The 6,343-nt window shown below is 34.6% G+C and overlaps 1 non-coding gene across 1 annotated transcript; it reads left to right on the forward strand.

Moving 5' to 3' along the window:
* The first annotated feature begins 223 nt into the window (after window positions 1–223).
* LOC122127915 lies at window positions 224–352 on the forward strand. The gene has a single exon (XR_006151332.1). It is a non-coding gene; the product is annotated as a small nucleolar RNA SNORA51 (small nucleolar RNA).
* The last annotated feature ends 5,991 nt before the right edge of the window (window positions 353–6,343 follow it).

The following is a 6,343-nucleotide window of genomic DNA, read 5'->3' on the forward strand; positions in this document are numbered from 1 at the left end:
CCACAATATTCCTTGAATTCCTCCTTGGAGTTTATTCTAGGCTTGTAACTCAGTAAAAAGCAAAACAGCCAAAATCTCTGGATATAACTAGGCAGCCCAGGCTATCAGAAACAAGTCAATTAAAATAAATCAGATGCTAAGAAATGCTATGAGAAATATAAGGAAGAATAAACGAAAAAGGCTTTATCAAGAATGAAGACAGGATGCTTTATTAAAGGAAGGTGGCCTCAGGTTGCTTACCACAGGCTGTCCTTACACTGACTGTATAGAAAGAGGAAGCAGAGTAAACCTACCCCATATACACCTCAGCCCAGGCCTGTGCCTAGTCTATATTGTGAATGGAGAGACAAGGGAAAATAAATAAATAAATAAATAAATAAAGGAAGGTATATATACTGGACAGCATCTATTGTAGGGTGATATTGTAACAAAAACAAAGCTAACTGGGGAGTGAGCTCTGCAGAGAGTGAATGAAGAGTATTAGCAGCATGTTGCAAGAGCAATTAACCCTGTTGTATGATATTTGGCAGTTTCTAGGAAGTGCCAGAAATGCAGTCTGTAAGTCAGAGATATATGCAAAAGAATGTGGGAGAGAAAGTCGTGTACATTGCAGAGGGTGGAGTAGAGCATGTTGGACCATGGAAGAACGCTTTCAGTTTCTCTGGAAGCTTGAGTGTTGACACATGTTTGGCAGTGATGGTTAATAGTTCTTTTTTTCACTATGAAGTATGTTATAATTTTGATGGCAACCAAGGTTGCCTGTGGAACTGTGTGAAGAAGCAGGAGTGCGTACAATAACAGAGCAGCATTTGTCACTGTTGCTCTCCACTTAATAGGGGAGGCAGGAGGCAGAGGGTTACTGCAATGATGGACCCCATCTGGTACACTCATGAAGGAGCTAGAACATAGTATGATTCTGCTGCACACTACACTCAGTGAGATTCTCTGCTCCAAATACTTTCAAAGTGTATTCCATGAAAGCTTACAGAATTATAAAATTTCACAGAGCTACCCTGTAGAAGTTGTATACAAAATATTCACAAAAAAGCCTTAAAAATTCACAGTTCTGGACCCCTTATTTTTACTTCAACAAGAGTTTTCCTCCTATTATCTTTGTAAAATAAATTAAATGAGGTATACAAGATTTTTAAGGGAAATTTGGTATTAAAAGCAAACAAGCAGACCAAAGGGGGGGAGGAAAAGTATGTGGAGAAAACATTGATTTCTTTCACACCAGAGTTAATTAATATAATCTTGCTAAAAATGTTAGATTGCTAAGCAATATTATATATATATATATATATATATATATATATATATAGATTGCTAGGCAAAAATGTCAGCTCCCAAAGCTTGTATCATTTCTATTATATGTAAATTCTGTGCAGCCTGGCCTCCCTTATTCTATTTTGCATTGGTTATATTCCTTATATATGAAATAGATGAATACTTCTTGTAAAAATTGTCTGTGGTGAAAACATTTGCATTTTCTTTGTTTAAAGTGGACCAACTTATTTTCTTAATAGACTAGCATGATGTTTACTTCTCCTTAGAAATGTTTTTCTTCTTTGAAAAGTTTTGATTAGTACCAAGAACCCAACACCATGTGTTGATTAGAAATTTAATATTGTCTCTACAATGACTTTGATCCTAGAAAGAACTTCTTAATTCTTGTGAGGCGCTGACTATAAATATCAAAACATCACAGTTAGAATATGTACCTCAGATCTAGAATGAGAACACTACTCTTGAGAACAGGTCTATCTACTTATGAAAATATAAGAAGCTGTGAGAGCAGACAGAGAAACATCAGGATCCTTTTACTTAAAACAAATGTAAATAGCAAAACCATTTTTCTTTAAGGTAATCTTTGTCAGGTATCAAATGAAGTTTGTGAAAGGCAATTGCTGTTTAAAAAAATCACTGTGGGAATATTCTAGAACTGAAGCATTAACTTCACAACAACCAGACAATATATTTGTATAAAAATCACCTTTTCAGATAGATACAGGTATAGTTTTTCCTGTTAGATATACTGGGAAATATGATTCACCCTCAGTCAATTCTAATAGATATAGTAACTGAATATCTTCTAGATTAAGTGTTTTTTGGGAGAAAATAACACAGTTTTCTTTTGAGTCTTTTCTATTGAGTTTCACAAAATAATGCCAGCATCCTGAAGACAAAATTGGGTAGAAAATGAAATAAAAGTGTAACAAAAGATCAGTGGGGAATTAGTGATAAAAATCAGCAGGAAATCCATTGTACCCCAAACAATAGTTCAACCAGCTGACTAGACAAACAAGCAGAGAAAAACCAAGCAAAGTGATAAACAGCAGCAGGAAAATGGGAAGTACCAGCAGGAAAGCAAGGACGTTGCTAGGAGGGGCCCATGGAAAAGTTAATTGAAGTAACAAGCAGAGAGGCCCATAAGTCAGAGACCAGAATGCAGAAGGAAGATGGAGAAGAACAGCCAGAAGGAACAGGTGCATTCAGACCATAGAATGAATAAAGAAATACCAATCTTTGCCAAGTCCCAAATAACCCTCCCTTATCCAGGCAGATTATAAGTGGTAGTGTAACAGCTAGTGAAGATCGGAGAAGTCAGGCAGCCATATGCAAGATGTAGTGAAAAATGTACATTGGAATTACATGGAAAGTCTGAGCATGCATTTCATGGCATTTAAAGTTCTATTTAAATCAAATCCCACGTTGGAAACAAATAATAGCCTGGAACTCCAATGCTAGTAGAATTCAGAAAAAAAAACAAAACAAACAAAAAAATAATTGAATGGTAGTCCATACATATATTGAACTATAGATATAGAAAATTTAGACTCTGGATTTAGAACACATAGTTTGTTAAAGAAAATGAAAGATTATTATTAAAATATAGTATTAAGTCACTCAGCTTTCCTATACCCAGAATTTTGGAGCTAAGTGATATACAGATTATAAATTAACTATTAAATATACTTGCTTGGATAGATAAAAGAAAAATATTTTTGCCCTCTGAGCCTTTTCTAAAAATGAACTAATGACAGGCAGTTTAGGGAAAACAGGCATCCATATTTGTTTTCTTATAGTTTTACGTAACACAGGAGCTTTCAAATAAGGACCAAAAAAATCCAGGATGAACTCTCCATTTCTTTTTAATTTTTATTTTGAACTCTGGGCCTGGGCGTTGTCCCTCAGCTCTTCAGCTCAAGGCTAGAGCTTTACCACTTGAGCCACAGCATCACTTATGGCCTTTCCGTGTATATGGTATTGAGAACTCAAACACAGGGCTTCATGCATGCTAGGCAAGCACTCTACCACTAGTCCACATTCCCAGCCCACCATTGGTAAGCTTAAATTCACTAAAGCATGAAAAGTGCTCTATGAATATAAATGGAAGAAAGACATAATATAGTAATGGACTAAGAAGGAATCACAACAAGGTCTGTCTATTTAGAGTCATTTTTGGCCCTTTGCTTGACATTTTTTTTTTTTTAGAAAATCACGCATTGTGGAAGTAATAATTTGGTGTAATATCTTACTCTCAAAGTCCTTTTTTTTCTTCTGAAAATACCGTACAGAGGGATTACAATTACACGGGCAAGGTAATGAGTACATTTCTTATCAAGCATTGTTGCCTCCTCCTTTGTTTCCCCTTCTCATCCCTTCCCATTTTCTTCCCCTCCCCCTGCCTTCCCCCCCCCTTCCCCCCCCCCCCCCCCCCCCCCCGCCCCGGCCAAAGTTGTAAAGTTCGTTTTTCGACATCACGACTTGTACATCTCATTGTTGCAATGGATCCACCTGTATCCCTGTTTACACGATTTTTTTTCCCCTTCCCCTCCACAAATTATACCAACATCAAATACAGTGAAGGCAGAGGTCCTTTTTTCCAGGTGTAGGGCAGGACAGCTGGTGCTGTCCTTGATCTGTTTTTTGTTCAGAGCAAATGCTCTACCATTTGAGCCACAAATCCCCTTCTAGCTTTCTAGTTGGTTTAATTAGAGATACAAATCTCAGAGACTTTCCGGTCCAGACTGGCTTTGATCTACAATCCTCAGATCTCAGTTTACAGTAGCTAAGATTAGAGGTGTGAGCTACTGCCAAATGTCACAAGTATAATTACTTTATGCCCTGCCAGTACATATGAAAGTAGAAGGTTAGATGGATGGCCTTGGGAGAGGGGAATCCCTTGGTTTCTATGATCCATCTAATTTCTGTTTGACATAGGTATGAAAGCTAAGAATGCAAGAGGAGTGCATAATGAGGTTATTTTCTGAGCTCCAATGCTAGTATGAGTCAACTTATAGAAGTGTTTGATTCATGCTTATCTTGTGAACAAAGAAAAAGCAAAGACCATAAATTATGTCGTCACATATTAAGAAAAAGAGCCCTAAAGTAAACTTGTAATTTATGTTATATTTTATTTATATATTTATTTGTTTTTCCCATTACAGAAATAGTACTTATTAGGAAAGAGGTGAGCATAAAGGAATAACTGGTAAGGCCATCTAATAAGAGATTAAGTTCATATCTGAGTGGTTCATTTAGAAAGAAAATCACAAAAAATATTGAAGGATATGCATCATGTGTTTCATTCTAAATGCCCAACATTTACTTGTCATATTCTGATCAGAGATTTCAGAAACATTTTCTGGAGAACCAACCTAAAACCAGCACTAATGTCAGCACTATTATGAAATTAATTTATTTGATAAAACAAAGAGATGAGTTCATAGATAGTAATTGCTGATTACAAAACAGTTCACCTTTGCTTTTTTTACCTCTTTATCAAAAATTTAATAAATTCTCAAGACACAGAATATATATATATATATTCATGATAAAAATTAATATATAAGTTAAGTAATCAAAGTTAATTAGATAGCAATGAATATCATTTTGAGCTTCAGAATATTACTAAATGCTTCAAGAAGATATTAGCAGAATTAGTAATTAGATGGAAAACAGTCTTATTCCTTGAATGAAATTCACTTTCTTAATAGGATTAATCTAATGTGAGTAATACACAATGAAATATGATATCCATTTAACCTAAAGGTATAATAGAAATAATTCTTGATATTACTGGCTTATTTCAAACACTGTAAACATGTCAGTATCATTTTAATATAAAATATTTTGATAAAAGCTTAACAGGGTTTGAAAGGTTATCCTTCATCGAAAAGCATAAACCAAATCTCAAAAGATGACATATTTGAATAATTCAGATGTATAATCAGGAATACATTTTATATGATTAACATGCTATTTGATATTTCATTTATGATTATTCTTAACTGTTTTGAATGGAATTACAGAAAAAAACCAAAAAGTCAAATACAAAAGTTTGTATCAATCATCTAAAAGTCAAATAGTATGAGTCATCCAATGAGCTATTGAATGGCATTCGGCTACTGAATTATTTTCTTCAGTAGTCATTATGCTCTTTTAGAAGGTCATTTTTGAACATTTAATATTTGCCAAGAACTGTGATTTAATACACATACACAGGCCACTAAATTTATCTTTTAACATGCTATGCTAATCCTCATTTTATAAATCAGAGAAAAACTTGCTGAGGTTTTCATATGGAATGTTCTCTCAAGGAATATGGGTTGAAATCTTGTTCCTCGAATAGTGGGTCAAGTCATAGAAAGGTGAAGAGATCATGCAGATTCTGACCGAATTTACCCTTTTTTGATTCATTACTTGATGGCATTAGGGTGTGGTAGAAATTAAATGGTGGTTCCTAGTTGGAGGGAGTAGTTTACTGGGATATGCCATGGAAACTTAAACCATATCTTTGAAGCCCTATTTGTCTCTGTGCTTCATGGTTGCCACAAGGTCAGTAGACTCCATTACTAGATACTTTCACCACCACGATGCTATGTCTAACGCAGTACCAAAACAAATATGTATATATGATAGATAATATGTAATATGTAACATATATATATATGTCTCTGAAACTATGTCAGGTAACTCCTCCCTCCCTCCCTTCCTTCCTACCTTCCTTCCTTCTTGCTTCCTTGCTTTTACTCACACAGCCCAGATTACTTTTGTATAGCATCATATAGTGTTAAGTGGTTTTCTTTTCCTCTAAAGAATTCATCTCAGAGAATAAAACAACGTTGAGGATTTGTAAATAGAAAGCTGAATATGTCAATAATTCATATGGGCAAAGTCAAAATAATTATTTTTATAAATGCACACTGATAAAAATAAAAATATGGCTGTCCTAATGTGAATCAAATAGCTATTTTTAAAATGAACAAAATTAATGGCATTATTAATAAATATCATATATGTAAATTCCACATCTATATCTATCTATCTTCTTAGATTG

This window comes from Dipodomys spectabilis, unplaced genomic scaffold (genome assembly GCF_019054845.1).
Source record: "Dipodomys spectabilis isolate Male_0828 unplaced genomic scaffold, ASM1905484v1 ptg000009l, whole genome shotgun sequence".
In the NCBI taxonomy this organism is placed as follows: domain Eukaryota; kingdom Metazoa; phylum Chordata; class Mammalia; order Rodentia; family Heteromyidae; genus Dipodomys; species Dipodomys spectabilis.